Source organism: Convolutriloba macropyga, chromosome 7 (assembly GCF_964194025.1).
Source record: "Convolutriloba macropyga chromosome 7, txConMacr16.3, whole genome shotgun sequence".
NCBI classification, from domain to species: Eukaryota; Metazoa; Xenacoelomorpha; order Acoela; family Convolutidae; genus Convolutriloba; species Convolutriloba macropyga.
The window spans coordinates 45572514-45593366 of record NC_134474.1 but is presented as its reverse complement, the minus strand read 5'-3'; the positions used below and the strand labels follow the sequence as shown (position 1 = coordinate 45593366).

Below are 20853 nucleotides of genomic sequence, written 5' to 3'. Positions count from 1 at the left end.
ATGGTTCCGTCTGGAATTATAGTCCATTGTGGTGCTAGTGTGTTTCTTGGTTCGTTGTTTTTCTCGCTATGGATTTACGAGCGACGTTTTTCTTATTATATATTATCTTAGTTGTTTTATCTCCGATGGAGAAGTGTATTTCTGAAGGAGAGATCCTACGTGGGGAACGTCTGCTTAGTGGCAAGTTTGTTTCGGTCTCGTTGTCAATGTTTCGGTCTTCGTTGTCTAACGTTGTTGATGCTGTGATACTTTGATCATCTTGCGTGTTGGGGCTTAGGGGGCTCGTCTCCATAAAGTCTTGTGCATTGTTGCTAGTGATTATCTCATACGATCGTTCGTCTTGGGAGTCGGCTTCAACGTTGTAAAGTTTCATTGACGTTGGTTGTGGTTCCGGGGTGTTGAAAATCAAAATGATCTGTTGGACGTGTCCGTGTCCGACATTGATGGAAGTTTTCTCCGAATGGAGTTTGTCTCTTTGCTGTTTAGGATTGCGGCCTGTTTCGCACGTTCGTTGAAGTTAGATAATGGTGTGCTGTGTTTAGTCTTCGCTTTGCTGACTCCTTTTGGAGTTTTTGAGGTTGTGTTTTGTTGTTGTCTTTGGTTCTTTGTTGCGATTTGTGTAAGTTTAGCTCTTGACCATTTCGTTCTTGTGTTGATGTTCTTAGTTGCCATATGTTTCTTCTTAGTTTGCTTTGTGGTTGCCTTGTTACTGGTTGCCATTCTTGAAGTTCCGGGTGTGTTGATAGATGCTTTGTTTCTTGTTGTCGCTTTTGAGGTTCCGTGTGCGTCGGTGATGTTGGCGATTGAGCTTGATGGTCCGGGTGGGTCCATAGCACTGTTGATTGCGTCCTTGGTCCTTTTGGTTCCTAACGGTTTCCTCGCAGCTATTTGCTTTTTGGCTTCGTCTAAACAGAATTTACGTATCTTTTCTTGGTTTCTTTTATATTCTCCAACGGTTTTACATGCAACCATGTGAATTAGTCTTGGTTTTGTTTCAGGTATTGGTTTAGTTTCGGTTGCTAGTGCAATGTCGTTTTTTGAATTACTGTGTTTTTCCGTAGAGGAGTATCTATTGTAATGGTATGTGGTGTATAGTTAGTTATGGTTCCGTCTGGAATTATAGTCCATTGTGGTGTTAGTGTGTTTCTTGGTTCTTTTGTCTTTTGTTTTCTCGCTTTGGATTTACGAGCGACGTTTTTCTTATTATATATTATCTTAGTTGTTTTATCTCCGATGGATAAGTGTATTTCTGAAGGAGAGATCTTACGTGGGGAACGGTGGCAAGTTTTTGTCTTGCTTGTACTGGTATCGAGTTCATCCTCAGAGTTTCCATCTAGCCTCCAAATCTCTTCTTGTGACAATACATCGTGTTTGAGAGTTCGCTTGTCTAAACAACGACTTTTTAGCTTATGTTATGATAGGTTTTTTGTAGATGGTTTTGTGAGCATATTTTATAGTGCTTTATTTGGCTTTCTGCCAAAATGCGCTTCAAATGGAGTTATTTTTGTAGTTCTATTAGGTATAAGTCTGTTGTTCTCTATAATATTTGCTAGACGTGAGCTTAGAGTTTCTGAGCTCCAGTTGGTATCAATATCATGTACGGCTAAACGTCTTTTGATCATTTGGATTAGGCGTTCGACCATTCCTGTTCCTCGATGGTCTCCGGCTGGAGCTAGTGTCAGTTTTATGTTTTTGTTTTTACAGAATATGTCAAATTCTTTAGCCTTAAAGGCCTGTGCCTGATCACATCTTATAGATCTAGGAATTCCGTGTAGTTTGCAATCTTTTTCTAGGTAGTCTATCGCTGTTTCCGTATCGCAGTTGTGGAATGTCTCCGCGTGAGGGAAACGGGATAGTCTGTCAACTGTTACTAGGATGTAATTGTTTTGCGTACTATTTTTATATGGAATTGGTCCTGCGAAATCCATTTGGATTTCTTCGTTTGGCTCTTTTAGTTTGGGTAAATCTCCCAATTGATTCTTAGGAATGATTGGTTTTAAGTTTTTACCTTTTTCGATGCAGTGTCGGCAGGCCTTGGCTTTTGAGACAATTTCGGAGTGGATGCGTGGCCACCATACTAATTTAGCTAATGCTAACATTCCAACTTGCCCTGGATGTTTATGATGGATTGTGTCCAAAACAAGTTGTTTAAGTTTTTGGGGAATTACTAAGCGATTATCATATAATAAGCAGTTTGTGTCAGTAATGGATAAATCTCGTCTAATGCGGAAATATAACGGGTTTACTTTCTTGAGGTCGTCCCAATTTTGTGTTTTCACTAAATCGATAATTGGTTTCAGGTCTCGTTGGGAGGCTTCTGCCAGGAAGTCTTCTTTGAAAACTTTGTTAAAGTTTTCTCTAGAGACGGGAGTTGGTAGATCGTTATAATCGTCGAACAAATTTTCATGTTTGGAATGGTCTAGAGGGTCAGGGCCTTTGCCTTTATTGGTATTAAACTCCGTTTGGGTGCTACAACTAGTAAATGTTTTGGAATTGCTTGGTTGCTACGTTTGGGGATTTTTGATTTTGTTTGTGGCTCGAAATCTACGTTTAATAGGAATGTTGAAAGTATCTGTATTGGGGTTACGTCTTGTTGTTATGCCGACAATGTTTTTGTTAAGAGGTTTGAAATTAGAATTTGGATTTAAAGAATGAGAGTTAATATGTGACTGATTTGTAAGTGTGTTAAGGCAAAGAGCGTTGTTTTTTTGTTGCTTGCGTGTTTTGGATTATTTACGTCATTCTTGTCTAGTTTTATGTGTGTGTTTTGATTGGTTGAATTAATTGCTCCCTTTGGAGAGAATGAATAACTCGCTCCATTTGGAGACAGCGAATTTCTTGTTATGAAAAGTTTGATTTCATCAATTGTGTTGATTACGTAATTTTTGTCTTCGTCCGTAGGTGGAATTGCTTCTCCTGTAGGATTTCTACTTAAAAAGTCGGCGAACCCCATGTTTTTTTCCGGGAATGTGTTCGACTGAGAAATGAAATGGTAGTAAGCAATCTACCCATCGTGTTAGTCTACTTTGATATGTTTTGTTTCCTTTATTTTCTTTGAGTGCTGAAAGTAATACTTGATGATCCGTTTGGAGTATAAATTCCGTACCATAAAGATAGTATTTGAAATGTTCTAAAGACCAAACTACTGCTAGTAAATCTAGTTCGTTTGTGCTATATCTTGATTCGAGGTTATTTAGAAATCGACTTGCAAATGCGATTGGTGTCCATATGTGTCCGAATTTTTATTCAAGAAAAGCAACTAGCCCTTTTTTGCTAGCGTCGCATCTCACTCTCGTTTGTTTTGATGTATCGAAGTGTTTGTTTTCTGTTATTTGTTTTATTTGAGCTTTGATATCATTGAATGCGATTGTGTGATTGTCTTTCCAATCAAGTTTATTTTGTGATTTTGTGTTTGGCCACTTAGTTACCACAATAATAATAATAATAATAATAATAATAATAATAATATTAATAATAATAATAATAATAAAAATAATAATAATAATAATAACAAAACAATATTAAAAATAAAAATAATAATAATAATAAAAATAATAATAATAATAATAATAATAATAAAATTAATAATAAAATAATAAAAACAATGGTAATAATAATAATAATAATAATAATAATAATAATAATAATGTTAATAATAATAATATTAATAATAATATTAACAATAATAATGATAATAATAATAATAATAATAATAATAATAATAATAAAAATAATACTAATAATAATAATAATAATAATAATAATAATAATAATAATAATAATAATAATAATAATAATAAAAATAAAAATAACAATAATAATAATAATAATAATAATAATAATAATAATAATAATAATAATAATAATAGTAATAAAAGTAATAATAATTGAAGCTAGGGAAAGATAAATTAAACTTTTGACATTTAGGTCTGACTCGTCCCACGGAATTTTGTCTATCATCGGTCCTTTCTGCTCGATTTGCTCACATTCATTTTCCCATTCCACTTTTCTACGTTCATTCCGTTGTTCTCTCTGTCTTTCTTCATCTTTGGTTTTTACTTCGAGTGCGTCCTCGTATGTAGGGAGTGTTGGATAGAATAGTTCCGCTCTTGTCGGTTTTAGTTTCAACAGTTTATCAACTTGAATGTTGTCTCTTGCCATTATGGCCATTTTCAACGTACCGAACCACGTGGTCCATTCTGTTGTGGGATTTGCTCCTGACTCCCAAAAAACAGGGACTCCGAGCGGTGTTTTGATAGCTGACTGCGCCATGTTATCCCGCGTGATTTCCTTTTGTTGACTATGAATTTTTATTCAAGAAAAGCAACTAGCCCTTTTTTGCTAGCGTTGCATCTCACTCTCGTTTGTTTTGATGTATCGAAGTGTTTGTTTTCTGTTATTTGTTTTATTTGAGCTTTGATATCATTGAATGCGATTGTGTGATTGTCTTTCCAATCAATTTTATTTTGTGATTTTGTGTTTGGCCACTTAGTTACCACAATAATAATAATAATAATAATAATAATAATAATAATAATAATAATAATATTAATAATAATAATAATAATAATAATAATAATAATAATAATAACAAAACAATATTAAAAATAAAAATATTAATAATAATAATAAAAATAATAATAATAATAATAATAATAAAATTAATAATAAAATAATAAAAACAATGGTAATAATAATAATAATAATAATAATAATAATAATAATAATAATGTTAATAATAATAATATTAATAATAATATTAACAATAATAATGATAATAATAATAATAATAATAATAATAATAATAATAATAATAATAATAATAATAATAATAATAAAAATAATAATAATAATAATACTAATAATAATAATAATAATAATAATAATAATAATCATAATAATAATAATAAAAATAACAATAATAATAATAATAATAATAATAGTAATAAAAGTAATAATAATTGAAGCTAGGGAAAGATAAATTAAACTTTTGACATTTAGGTCTGACTCGTCCCACGGAATTTTGTCTATCATCGGTCCTTTCTGCTCGATTTGCTTACATTCATTTTCCCATTCCACTTTTCTACGTTCATTCCGTTGTTCTCTCTGTCTTTCTTCATCTTTGGTTTTTACTTCGAGTGCGTCCTCGTATGTAGGGAGTGTTGGATAGAATAGTTCCGCTCTTGTCGGTTTTAGTTTCAACAGTTTATCAACTTGAAGGTTGTCTCTTGCCATTATGGCCATTTTCAACGTACCGAACCACGTGGTCCATTCTGTTGTGGGATTTGCTCCTGACTCCCAAAAAACAGGGACTCCGAGCGGTGTTTTGATAGCTCACTGCGCCATGTTATCCCGCGTGATTTCCTTTTGTTGACTTATTTCCGTTGGAACGTCGAATGTTGTTTGTTCGACGATTATATCAGAAGTGTCACTTTCTTTGTCCGAATTGAGAGAATGGAAATCCGGTTCTCGGGTTATTAAAGATCTTGATAACTCCAGTTAGATTTGAGTCTATGATAGGCTTTATGAAAAGAATCATTTCTAGCACTTTATTCGGCCACGAATCGACTGTTCGTCTTGACAGTTTTTAGCTCGTCTGCGTTTAGCAGATGTGTTAACTTGAAACCACGTTATGATACCCGCCAAATCGTGGGCGTAAAAATGAGCAACTAACATAAACTCCTTTCGGAGATAACAGTATGTACAATGCGTTTAATTATAAATCATAAGTGTTTATAAATACGATACTAGATACTTTTAAGTCTTTGTTGCATAGTAAGTTTTAGATGATGCGGCTACACCGGTATCACATTCCCCCTCTGACAGAGAAATCCTGATCTAAGGGATTTCGTTTAATGCAGCGAGGTCCTCCTCGTTGAGGTCTGAGATTGAGTCTGGGTTAGGCGAGGATGGAGGGGTTTTGTAGATGAGCGAACTTGCTGGGCTGGATACTTTCTCCACTTGGAGTTGTTCTGATTTGGCCTCCTGTGTCGCTTCCTTGCTTTTAATTCGGGTTGCGGTCGTATTTGGTTCCATTTGGAGTTGAGATATTTTCTCCACTTGGAGTTGTTCGGTGGCGGCCTCCTGGATGGGTTCTGTATTGTTACTTGGGTGTTCGATCATGTTTTGTTCCGGTTGGCATTGGCTACTTTGAGGAGTCTCCGTTGTTCCGTGTGGCGTTGGGTCTGTTGTGTTGTTAGTGAGATCAACAGTTTGATTTGAAGAGGTGGATGAATCAAGGAAGACTATTTGCGGATGTTGTTGACGTTGATTATATTTTTTTTGTGCTTGGTTTGAGGTTGTCCTGTTTCTTTGCGTTGAATGCATAGATTTTCTCGGTTGCTATGTCAATCTTTTTTGTTGAGATCGCAAATGTCATGTCCGGTGTGTTTGTTTCGGTCTCTATTGCAATTTCGTTTTTTCGAATTACTGTGTTTTTCCGTAGAGGAGTGTCTATTGTAATGGTATGTGGTGTATAAGTCTTTGTTTTAGTCTTTTAAGTCTTTGTTGCATAGTAAGTTTCAGATGATGCGGCTACACCGGTATCACAATAATAATAATAATAATAATAATAATAATAATAATAATAATAATAATAATAATAATAATAATAATGATAATAACAATAATAATACTAATAATATTAATAATAATAATAATAATAAAAATAATAATACAATAAGAGCAATAATAATAATAATAATAATAATAATAATAATAATAAAAATAATAATAATAATAATAATAATAATAGAAATAATAATAATAATAATAATAATAATAATCATAATAATAATAATAATAATAATAAAAGTAATAATAATAATTAATTTAATAATAATAATAATAATAATAATAATAAAAATAATAATAATAATAATAATAGTAATCATAATAATAATAATAATAATAATAATAATAATAATAATAATAATAATAATAATAATAATAATGATAATAATAATATCAATGACAATTTAAACAATAATAATAACAATAATAAAAAAAATAATAACAGAAATAATAATTAGAATAATAAAATAATTAGTAATAAAATTAACAATAACAAACATAGTTACAGCTAGCGTGTTAGTCTCCAGATTAGTGGGAAAATAAGTTTCAAACAATAAAATGTCTGGAAAACTTTCCAGAAAACATTCAAAAACTTTTGAATTTGAATTTTTTCATTGCTTCTACTTGCAAAAAAAATGTTCGTTTCTTTCGAAACTGATAGGGATTCTTGTATGGTGAATATTTGGGAAGACGGTTTAACTGAGACAATAAATTCAGAATGTTTCCGAAGAGTGTCTCTGGCTTCACTAAAAAAGAGCTGGATGAGTTGTTTGCGCATCCAAAAGTTATTGAATAATAGTTTGGGAATTCCATAGCAGTTCAACCCAGCAGAATCATCAAAAATAACTGCTGGCAATAGACGATTGCGGTTGAGGTTTTCAACACATTCCTTGTCACCCAAGTTTGAACGGCAATTATCCATTTTTATCATGTTGTTTGTAATTGTTCCAAGCGTTAAAGATACTGAGTTCGCAGACATTTGACTCATAAAGTTAGCCCAAATAGTAAGCCCCATAAAGCTACAATACTATAACAGTAAAAATATTAATGACAATAATAACAGTAATATTAGTAACAATAATAGTAATATTAATAATAATGATAATAATTCATAAAAAAATAATAAGAATAGAAATAATAACAATAATTATAAAAAACAATTTTAATAATAACAAAAAAAAATATAATAAAAGTATTAATAATGAAAGTAACAAAAATAATTACACTAATAATTTTAATTATAATAATAGTTTTAATAATAAAAATAAAAATAATAGTAATAATAATAGTTATAATAGTAATTATAATAAAAATAAAAATATTAATAATAACAATAAATAACAACAATAAAAATAGTAAAAAAAACTAGCAACAATAGTAATATTAATACTAAAAATAATGATAAAAATAACTTATAAAAAATAACAATATAAATAATAAAAAAATAAAATAAATAATAAAATTATATTATTGATATTAAAGATGAAAGAAAGTAATAACAAAATTAAAAATAATAATAATAGTAGTAATAATAATAATAACTATAATAGTTTTAATAATAATACTAATGATAATAATAAAACAATAATAATAATCATAATAATAATAATAATAATAATAATAACAATAAAAATAATAATAATAATAATAACAAAATTAATAAAAATAATAACAATAATAATAATAAAAATAATAATAATAAAAATAATAATAATAACAATTACCATAAAAATAATAATAATAATAATAATAATAATAAAAATAATAATAATAATAATAGTAATAATAATAATAACAATAATAATAATAATAATAATAATAATAATAATAATAATAATATAACTGATAATAATAGTAATAGTATCAATAATATTAATATTATTACTAATAATAATAATAAAAATAATAATAATTATAGTAATAATAATAATAATAATAATAATAATAATAATAATAATAATAATAATAATAATAATAATAATAATAATAATAATAATAGTTAATAAAAAAATTAATCTCAAAAATGAAAAACTCTTGAGTTTGATTTTTTTAGCTTCCTACCCTTCCTGCACTTACAAATGGTTTCACTTCTCTTCGAAACTGACGGTGATTCTTGTATGGTCAATTTTTGGGATGACGGCTCAACTGAGACAATAAACTCAGAATGTTTCCGAAAGGTTTGTCTGGCTTCACTAAAAAACTTTTACTGGATCTGGTGTTTGCGCAGTTATTGGATATTGGTTTGAGATTTCCATAGGAGTTAAAACCAATAGGGTCTCGTTTAGCAGAAAAAGGTCGTTAAAAATTAAAAAACAACGGACTGGCAATAGACGACTGCGAATGAGGTTTTCAACGTATTCCTTGTCACCCTAGTTGGAACGGCAATTATCCATTTTTAACACGATCTTTATAATTGTTCCAAGCATTGAAGATACTAAATTTCCAGACATTGACGCAAAAAAGACCGTCGGAAATAATTTCGCCATTGTGCCCTTGACAGTTCCTTGTGGTTCGGGGTATCACTCTTTGCAGATTATTCAGTTTATAAAATTCTTTCATTATGGCCATATCGAAGTGACAATTCCAGGTCAGGTGGGACGAAAAAATTTGGGGTCTTTAATTTGTTTTTTTTATGTCACTGTCTTTTGCAAATAACTCTATCGATCAATCATGTGAATGAGACCTCGAGACTTTTTGAATTGAATTTCTTTTGAGCCAGACAATTCAACAATTCTATTTATAGAAAACTGAATCTTTTCTTTTTTTAAAGTCTGTCCCAATATTTTTATATCATATAAGAAAGTTTTATTAATACATAAAATAATACAAAAAGAGAGTTTTTTATATAAGTTGTTCAGGTCAGTCATCTAGGTAAACGGAGAGCTGAAAACTTTGATCCCTGTGGTCCTCCACATCAGATTAGCGGGGAAGTTCTTTAACTGTACACAATTTTAACTTCTGCTGTAATTCGAACCAGATACGGAGCAAAAAACTTTAAAAACTTTTCATCAAACCCAACACAAGAGAGCTTTTGATGATCAATAAATAATAAATCGTATCCGTATCAATCGGATCAAATGCTTTAGCAACATCAAAGTAAACTGTTATCGGGGATGAATTCTCATCTAAAGCTTGATATAGGTTATCACACACAGTATCGTAACAATTGGGTTGCTGGTGAAACATTTTGCCGAAAACCATGGTACTCAGTGCAAAGCTTTTTTTCCGACTGTCTTCTTTAATTGATTGTGGACAACTGTTCGAAAAAAAACTATAGAAAATGCACGGAGCTTTGCGATTGGTCCGTGATTTCAAAGCTGAAAATTAAAACATTTAGAGTTCACCACTTCGTTCTTCATTTGCAAGTCGGGAGTTTTTTTGAACGTTAGCTTGCGTTGCAACTTTATGCAATTTTTAATAATCAATAGCGGCACTGCAAAGTCACTTTTACAAATAATTTGGCGGTTTTTGACTCCAAAACATTTTCTCAATGAGCCTGCACGATTTGCCGAGGAGTAATAGTTACCAACAGTTTTTGGTTTAAGCGTAAGATATTTTTTCACAAATTTCGAGCTATTTGGACATCTCATCAAGACCTCAAATCTGAAAAAGATCAAGGTCAAGTGTTAACGAATGTGAATAGGGCAGTTTAAGCCGTTATGAGGACTTTCATTTTGCTGTTTTAAGATTAATATGTCTGTGACTATTCTCTGTTACTTTCCTCGAAGCCCCTGACATTTTTCAAGATAACCTCCAAGAAGGGCGTCTTGTGATCGTTGCTTGTACTAGTCAGTTGTATGTCATTTAACAACGAAAATTAACAATTTTTTCGACCAAAGAGAAAGGATCAGCAACATAAAAGAATAGCTCGTAGAAAATCGTTGCTCAAAAAAATTTAGTATTGTAGTTATACTGAAGTTGTTTTCAATTATTTTTGGAGCTCCGTTGCTCGGTCTTTTTGAACGCTATTTAAACTATTTTTAAGCGCACTGAGCTGAAAATGGACCTCATGCCATTATTGATGACGTATTGGCCTTTTGTTTTTCATCAAAACTTTTCCGACTTTGCTCATTTCGGAAGCTGGGAGGCACAGTTTAATTTTATGGTCAATTGTAAAATTCACTCACATTCCATCCTTTACGCAATTTCCCGCCAAATTGTATAATTATAATATTCATTGTTGTACCAATATCCAAGAGACCCAGCTGAGGGGCAACAAGTTTTTTCTGCGTAAGTGGGAGCTGAATATTTTTTGAAGTAATTAAACGGCACCCGCACAGTTAATCTAAAAAATGCCTCTCAACGCACAAATGAAAAAGAAACGACTTGATTGCAGTTATGAATAACCATAACAAGGTAAAATAGAAACAAATGACTCTAAAGGTGACCTATCTTTGTTTTTAGATCCTTTCGACGCCAAATATTACACGATTTTTTTTCTTGTTTCACTGATTTTGCAATAATCCACTTTATAGCAAAACGCATTCGGTTTTACCGTACTGGTTTTGAATATAGAAATCAACGACGAGGCTCGGTACTGTGCCTTTGAATATAATGTTCCGACCCCACTCATCCATATTTTTGGCTCAACTGTCTACCAATGAGAAAGATAAAGAAAATTTTTCAAATTGTTTGCGTATGAATATCAAAAAAATTCCTTCTGACTCAAATCATTAAGTAAAACAGAAAATTCTAAATTAAAGCGCTGATGAAACCAAATAACAGCCAAAAACATTATCTACATTCAAAACTGAATGTCCATTTTTGAAAAAAGCATAAGAATAGAAGCAAAAAGGCGTCAAATAAAACCTAAGACAAAGAAATTCTTTTCTTTTTTAAACAAAAAGATAGTGCCGTGCCAGTCTTTAACGAGATTGGGTGACAATTACAAAAAAAAGATTAAAAACAGCAATAGTTGAAAAAACGTTTGTGTTTTTTGAAAACAAACAATGAAAACCATTAGATACCATCTGGGTTCAAATAGTTTCAAGCTCATTCATACCTCAATATGAAGATATTGAGACCAGTCATTATCCAGAATATATCGTACGTCTACAAAAACAAACGACAAATACAGACGAAAAACAGAACTTCAATTAAATTTTGCGTGAAAACGGTGTCGAAGCTCTATAAGGTTTGTTAATGTGTCTTTAAATATAATAATCTGACCCCGCTCATCCAAAATTTTGGCTTAACTGTCTACCGAATGAGGAAGATAAAGAAGTTTTTCATATTATTTCCGTATGAATAACAAAAAATTGGTTCCCACTCAAATCACTTAGTAAAATTGATAATAATGAATCAAAGCGCCGATGAAATCTTTTCTTTTTGAAACTATGCGGTAAGACAAACAACAAAACGAAATAACATCGAAAATTATATACATTCTAAACTCAATGTCTATTTTTGAAAAAAGCCTATACCAAAATCAAAAAAGCGTCGTCCAAAACCCAAGCCAAACGAAATATTTTCTTTCCTAAATAAAAAGGTAGCGCCAGTCTTTAATGAGATTGCGTATCAAGTAGATGAAATGGGTTAAAAACGGCAAAGTTAAAAATATCTTATTTTTTTGAAAACAAATAATGAAAACCATGAGATACCATTTGAGTTCAAATAGTTTTAAGTTCATTCATATCTTAAAATTAAGATTTTGAGAGCGGTCCTTATCCAGAATATATCGTACGTCTTCAAAAAGAAACGACAAATACAGACGAAAAACAGAAATTCAATTAAATTTTGCGTGAAAACGGTGTCGAAGCTCTATAAACCATAATCTACTGCTTTACAAAAAAGATATATTTTATTGAAATTTTAATGAACAACAAAGAGGTGATAATTGACATCTCAAAAGGAGACTGCGAAACAAATGGACTAAAATAACAAAAAAAGGCTCAGCTAAAGAACACATTTGTAGTTTTCGAAAACAAATTTTTACGAAATCACAAAATAGTTATCTATCAACTGAAGTCAATAAATAGGTTCCTTAACTACTCCAGAGAAAAACACTAAGCTGGGGATATTTTTAGAATAGTTCACAAGTCTAAAAAAGAATGGCAAACACAAAACAAAGATCAGAAATAAAATTAATTTTTTTTTTCGAAAAAACCGGTTTCGAAGCCTTTAAAACAATAAGTGATGCACTAAAAACATTAGATCAGTTCAATTTAGTCTTTCTTCAACACATATCAATTAAATTACTTATGACCTGTAATTAATTGCAATTCATGAGACTAGGTCACAAGTAAACAAAAAAGAACAGCTAAGTGAAAAGTTAAAATGTACATCTATTTTTCTTTTAAATCATTTGATTTCAATGTCTTGTAAAATTTTGAGCTTATCAATTGTCAACTGCAATTTTTTAAATAGTTACTTTTCCCACCTGCCATCCTGAAAAAGCCACTAAGACCCTCAGTTATCCTGAGTTTTTCATAACACTACAAGAAGAACTACAAAAAGTGACACAATTAGAATCATAATCTCTTTTAAGAATTTTTTTTATATTTCATTGATTTTGCGATAACACACTTTATAGCAAGACGCTTTCTGTTGATGAATAAAGAAATTAAAATGGAGGCTTGGTAATGTGTCTTTGAGTAGTCCAACCTCTACCATCCAGATTTGTGGCTTAACTGTATACCGAATGAGGAAAATAAAGAAAAGTTTTCAAATTTATTGCGTCTCTATAACAAAAAAATGGTTGTGAGTCAAATCACTTAGGAAATTAGATAATATTAAATTACAGCGCCTTTGAAGTTTTCTCTCATTGAAACTAAGCGACAAGCCAGACAACAGAGGCAAATAACAGCCAAAAACATTATATACATTCAAAACTCAACGTCCATTTTTGAAAAAAAGCCTAACAATAGAAGCAAAAAAGCGTCAAATAAAACCTAAGCCAAATAAAAGTTTCAGACAAAATTTATGGCGCCAGTCTTTAAAAAGATTGGTTGACAATTAGATAAAAAGGATTAAAAACGTCAGAGTTAAAAAAAGTTTGTTTTTTTTTTAAAACAAATAATGAAAACCATTAGATATCATCTGAGTTCAAACCTTTCTAAGCTCATCCATAATTTGATACTAAGTTTTTGCGACGGGCCGTTATCCAGAATATGTCGTACGTATACAAAAACAAACGACAAAAGCAGACGACAGACAGAAGTTCAATTGATTTTTGCTGGAAAACTGTATAGAAGATCTTTGAACCATACTCGTTTCCTTAACAAAAAAGATATACAAAATTGAATTCTATATAAACAACAATAAGTTGATAATCTACATCTGAAGAAGGAGACTGGGGAACAAGAAAAAAAAGACAAAAAAGGCGAATTTAAAGTACACATTTAAAATTTTGGAAAACATTTAGTTCCGAAATCATAAAAACCTTAGCTATCAATTGAAGTAAAAAACGTTCATCTACTTCTCCAGAGAAAATCCCTGAGATGAGGGATTCTTCAGAATAAGTCACAGGTTTACAAAAAATGGCAAATACAATAAAGATGAGAAATTAAATTAATTTTTTCTTTGCAAAACTGGTTTCGATGCCGCTAAAACAATAACTAATGCACTAAAAACGTTTGATAGCTACACTTTTTTCTTTCTTCAACACGCATCAATTATTTTACGTTTGAACTAGGTCACAAGTAAACAAAAAAGAACAGCTAAGTGTAAAGTTAAGAAAAACATTTACATTTCTTTTAAAACATTTGAGTTCAAAGTCGTATAAAATATTCGAAATTATCAACTTTCAACTGCAATTGTTAAATTAGCTACTTTTTCGTCGAGAAAAATCTGCTGAGACCTCAATTACCTGGAGCTTTTCATAAGACTACGAAACGAACGACAAAACGTTACAAGATTAAAATCATAATCTAATAACTCAAGACAATTGATATGTCAGTTGTTCCTCCTTTCTCCTTTCTAAATCTCAATATTGTGACATCTAACCTGTCATTAATGTTGTCAGTCAAGAAAAAGATTCAAAAATAGGAAAATGTTGACAACCAAAATTTTTTTGTTAAAACTTGTATTATCAAAGGTGGCGCCAGTCTTTAATGAGATTGCGTATCAAGTAGATGAAAAGGGTTAAAAACGGCAAAGTTAAAAATCTCTTACAATTTTTGAAAACAAATAAAGAAAACCATGAGATACCATTTGAGTTAAAATAATTTTAAGTTCATACATATCTTAATATTAAGATATTGAGAGCTGCCATTATCCAAAGTATATCGTACGTCTACAAAAACAAACGACAAATACAGACGAAAAACAGAAATTCAATTAAATTTTGCGTGAAAACGGTGTCGAAAATCTATAAACCATAATCCACTGCTTAACAAAAAAGATATAATTTATTGAAATTTTTATGAACAACAGAAGGGTGATAATTAACATCTCAAAAAGGAGACTGCGGAACAAATAGACTAAAAGGCAGACAACAAAAAGCAAATAACAGCCAAAAACATTATATACATTCAAAACTGAATGTCCATTTTTGAAAAAAGCCTAACAATAGAAGCAAAAACGCGTCAAATAAAACCTAAGCCAAAAAAATTTTTTCAGACCCAAAATCATGGCGCCGGTCTTTAAAAAGATTGGTTGACAATTACATAAAAAGGATTAAAAACGGCAGAGTTAAAAAAAGTTTGTTTTTTTTTAAAACAAATAATGAAAACCATTAGATATCATCTGAGTTCAATTCTTTCTAAGCTCATCCATAACTTGATATTAAGTTTTTGCGACGGGCCGTTATCCAGAATATGTCGTACGTATACAAAAACAAACGACAAAAGCAGACAAAAAACAGAAATTCAATTAATTTTTGCGTGAAAACGGTATAGAAGCTCTTTGAACCATACTCGTTTCCTTAAAAAAAAAGATATATAAAATTGAATTCTATGTAAATAACAATAAGGTGATAATCTACATCTGAATAAATAGACTGGGGAACAAGTAGAAAGAAGAGAAAAAGGGCGAAGTTAAAATACACATTTAAAATTTTGGAAAACATTTAGTTCAGAAATCATAAAAACCTTAGCTATCAATTGAAGTAAAAAAAGTTCACCTACTTCTCCAGAGAAAATCCATGAGATGGGGGATTCTTCAGAATAAGTCACATGTTTACAAAAAATGGCAAATAAAATTGAGATCAGAAAATAAATTAATTTTTTCTTTCGAAAAACTGGTTTCGACGCCGTTAAAACAATAACTAATGCACTAAAAGCGTTTGATAGCTACAATTTTGTCCTTCTTCAACACGCATCAATTATTTTACGTTTGAACTAGGTCACATGTAAACAAAAAAGAACAGCTAAGTGTAAAGTTAAGAAAAACATCTACATTTCTTTTAAAACATTTGAGTTCAAAGTCGTATAAAATTTCGAAATTATCAACTTTCAACTGCAATTGCTAATTTAGTTACTTTTTCGTCGAGAAGAATCTGCTGAGACCTCAATTACTTGGAGCTTTTCATAAGACTACGAAACGAACGACAAAAAGTTACAAGATTAAAATCATAATCTAATAGCTCAAGACAATTGATATGTCAGTTGTTCCTCCTTTCTCCTTTCTAAATCTCAATATTGTGACATCTAACCTGTCATTAATGTTTTCAGTCAAGAAAAAGATTCAAAAATAGGAAAATGTTGACAACCAAAATTTTTGATATGTCAGTTGTTCCTGGCATATCAAAACTTGTATTATCAAAGGTGGCGCCAGTCTTTAATGAGATTGCGTATCAAGTAGATGAAAAGGGTTAAAAACGGCAAAGTTAAAAATATCTTACAGTTTTTGAAAACAAATAATGAAAACCATGAGATACCATTTGAGTTCAAATAATTTTAAGTTAATACATATCTTAAAATTAAGATATTGAGAGCTGCCATTATCCAGAGTATATCGTACGTCTACAAAAACAAACGACAAATACAGACGAAAAACAGAAATTCAATTAAATTTTGCGTGAAAACGGTGTCGAAGCTCAATAAACCATAATCCACTGCTTAACAAAAAAGATATAATTTATTGAAATTTTTATGAACAACAGAAGGGTGATAATTAACATCTCAAAAAGGAGACTGCGGAACAAATAGACTAAAAGGCAGACAACAAAATGCAAATAACAGACAAAAACATTATATACATTCCAAACTGAATGTCCATTTTTGAAAAAAGCCTAACAATAGAAGCAAAAAAGCGTCAAATAAGACCTAAGCCAAAAGAAAATTTTTCAGACCCAAAATTATGGCGCCAGTCTTTAAAAAGATCGGTTGACAATTAGATAAAAAGGATTAAAAACGGCAGAGTTAAAAAAAGTTTGCTTTTTTTGAAAACAAATAATGAAAACCATTAGATATCATCTGAGTTCAAACCTTTCTAAGCTCATCCATAACTTGATATTAAGTTTTTGCGACGGGCCGTTATCCAGAATATGTCGTACGTATACAAAAACAAACGACAAAAGCAGACGAAAAACAGAAATTCAATTAATTTTTGCGTGAAAACGGTATAGAAGCTCTTTGAACCATACTCGTTTCCTCCACAAAAAAGATATATAAAATTGAATTCTATATAAATAACAATAAGGTGATAATCTACATCTGAATAAATAGACTGGGGAACAAGTAGAAAGAAGAGAAAAAAGGCGAAGTTAAAATACACATTTAAAATTTTGGAAAACATTTAGTTCAGAAATCATAAAAACCTTAGCTATCAATTGAAGTAAAAAAAGTTCACCTACTTCTCCAGAGAAAATCCATGAGATGGGGGATTCTTCAGAATAAGTCACATGTTTACAAAAAATGGCAAATAAAATTGAGATCAGAAAATAAATTAATTTTTTCTTTCGAAAAACTGGTTTCGACGCCGTTAAAACAATAACTAATGCACTAAAAGCGTTTGATAGCTACAATTTTGTCCTTCTTCAACACGCATCAATTATTTTACGTTTGAACTAGGTCACATGTAAACAAAAAAGAACAGCTAAGTGTAAAGTTAAGAAAAACATCTACATTTCTTTTAAAACATTTGAGTTCAAAGTCGTATAAAATTTCGAAATTATCAACTTTCAACTGCAATTGCTAATTTAGTTACTTTTTCGTCGAGAAGAATCTGCTGAGACCTCAATTACTTGGAGCTTTTCATAAGACTACGAAACGAACGACAAAAAGTTACAAGATTAAAATCATAATCTAATAACTCAAGACAATTGATATGTCAGTTGTTCCTCCTTTCTCCTTTCTAAATCTCAATATTGTGACATCTAACCTGTCATTAATGTTGTCAGTCAAGAAAAAGATTCAAAAATAGGAAAATGTTGACAACCAAAATTTTTGATATGTCAGTTGTTCCTGGCATATCAAAACTTGTATTATCAAAGGTGGCGCCAGTCTTTAATGAGATTGCGTATCAAGTAGATGAAAAGGGTTAAAAACGGCAAAGTTAAAAATATCTTACAGTTTTTGAAAACAAATAATGAAAACCATGAGATACCATTTGAGTTCAAATAATTTTAAGTTAATACATATCTTAAAATTAAGATATTGAGAGCTGCCATTATCCAGAGTATATCGTACGTCTACAAAAACAAACGACAAATACAGACGAAAAACAGAAATTCAATTAAATTTTGCGTGAAAACGGTGTCGAAGCTCAATAAACCATAATCCACTGCTTAACAAAAAAGATATAATTTATTGAAATTTTTATGAACAACAGAAGGGTGATAATTAACATCTCAAAAAGGAGACTGCGGAACAAATAGACTAAAAGGCAGACAACAAAATGCAAATAACAGACAAAAACATTATATACATTCCAAACTGAATGTCCATTTTTGAAAAAAGCCTAACAATAGAAGCAAAAAAGCGTCAAATAAGACCTAAGCCAAAAGAAAATTTTTCAGACCCAAAATTATGGCGCCAGTCTTTAAAAAGATCGGTTGACAATTAGATAAAAAGGATTAAAAACGGCAGAGTTAAAAAAAGTCTGCTTTTTTTGAAAACAAATAATGAAAACCATTAGATATCATCTGAGTTCAAACCTTTCTAAGCTCATCCATAACTTGATATTAAGTTTTTGCGACGGGCCGTTATCCAGAATATGTCGTACGTATACAAAAACAAACGACAAAAGCAGACGAAAAACAGAAATTCAATTAATTTTTGCGTGAAAACGGTATAGAAGCTCTTTGAACCATACTCGTTTCCTCCACAAAAAAGATATATAAAATTGAATTCTATATAAATAACAATAAAGTGATAATCTACATCTGAATAAATAGACTGGGGAACAAGTAGAAAGAAGAGAAAAAAGGCGAAGTTAAAATACACATTTAAAATTTTGGAAAACATTTAGTTCAGAAGTCATAAAAATTTTAGCTATTCTTTAAAGTCAATAAAAAAGTTCATTTACTTTTCCAGAGAAAATCCCTGAGATGGGGGATTCTTCAGAATAAGTCACAGGTTTACAAAACAAATGGCAATTACAATAAAGATCAGAAATTAAATTAATTTTTTTCTTTCGAAAAACTGGTTTCGATGCCGTTAAAAAAATAACTAATGCACTAAAAACGTTAGATAGCAACATTTTTGTCTTTCTTCAACACGCATCAAGTACTTTGAACTAGTTTACGTTTGAACTAGGTCACAGGTAAACAAAAAAGAACAACTAAGTGCAAAGTTAAGAAATACATCTATACTTCTTTTAAAACATTTGAGTTCAAAGTCATATAAAGTTTCAAAACTATCAACTCTCAACTGCAATTGTTAATTTAGTTACTGTTCTGTCGAGAAGAATCTGCTGAGACCTCAGTTACCTGGAGCTTTTCATTAGACTACGAAAAGAACGACAAAAAGTTACAAAATTAAAATCATAATCTAATCACTCAAGAAAATTGATTTGTCATTTGTTCCTCCTTTCTCCTTTCTAAATCTCAATATTGTGACATCTAACCTGTCATTAATGTTATCAGTCAAGAAAAAGAGTCAAAAATAGGAAAATGTTGACAACCAAAATTTTTTTGTTAAAACTTGTATTATCAAAGCTGACAAACGATTATTTAAAAGATAAAACCGCAATAAATAGTTAGGTCAAACAGAAAGACGAAACCAACTGTCTCTGTCAACCTAAATCTACAAGTTGACCGAAAAGAGGGAACAAATGGGAAAGCTCAATAATCCATAGTTTGTCTTGACAACAAGTATTTTTAAATGTCAAAACGACCATAAGATTTCGACTAAAAAGGAACCAGATAATTATCCTTGCAACTCCTTAAGAAGTCAATTGGACCCCTAACAAATAAGCTTTGATTTGAATTGTTCTGTTTTGTAATGAATGGAGACAAAAAAAGTTACTGTATCAGAAAAAATTGACGCATTTTGTTTAACTTTTGAGATGAATTAGCAAAACAGCGGAAAAATTTTCATTCAAGAACACTCTTAATGGGACCCGGAGTAAAACTATCCTCTTTTTAGATTTAGCGAAGATTTTTTGATCACTGGTTAATTGTGTTAATCCCGCAAATTTTTACAAGGAGGGTTAAAGAAACCTATTTCGTTCCGAAGTGATCTTTAGAGTTAAAACCAACAACACTATCCTTAGGACTTTTAGCATACTTTCCATAAAATGGGCAAAATGAAATCGTAAAAAGAAGTAAAATGTGTACAAAGACAACGAAAATCAGACAAACGTTCGCAAAATTTCAACCTCGATAACACTCTGAGGGAAAAACTAAAATCAAAAAATCTTTTTTCCTATATATTCTACAATGGACAAGCTTTCTAATTGATACCACTCACAACCCTCTTCGATGGATATATCGATTGAAAAAAAATGACCGAACAAACGAAACCCATTTGAGTCTATAGTTCTTCCACACCAAAGTGGGTCGGAATGATAACTTAAGATTTGTGTATATTATTTTCACAATTGTTAGACAACAAACCTTTGCGTAAGGCCGTTAGAAGTTGCCTATGCACCTGAAAAGAAAAAATTTGCTCTTTGAATTTTCGTTTTCGAGAAACTTCAGTATATTTTTCAAAAAGTAACTTTTGCATGAAATCAAAATTAGACGATTATGATTCGCGATAGAAAATGAATTTAACAAAGTTTATTTCATACATTTTCGAATTATTAAAAACATGACAATCATCAAATTGCGTTGTTGTTCTTTTTTATATCAAAAATTACAACTTTGAATAGGCCGCATTTTTGTTAAAATCTCAAAATAATATATCGCATTATGATACATGGTCAGACCAGACAGATTTTTTGCGGAAATTTGAG

General features: G+C 30.6%; 1 protein-coding gene across 1 annotated transcript in view; it reads left to right on the top strand.

Moving 5' to 3' along the window:
• Nucleotides 1–20853, top strand: part of LOC142342913 (uncharacterized) — a 486697-nt gene that overhangs the window by 290130 nt on the left and 175714 nt on the right. The gene's annotated exons all lie outside the window — the stretch shown is intronic.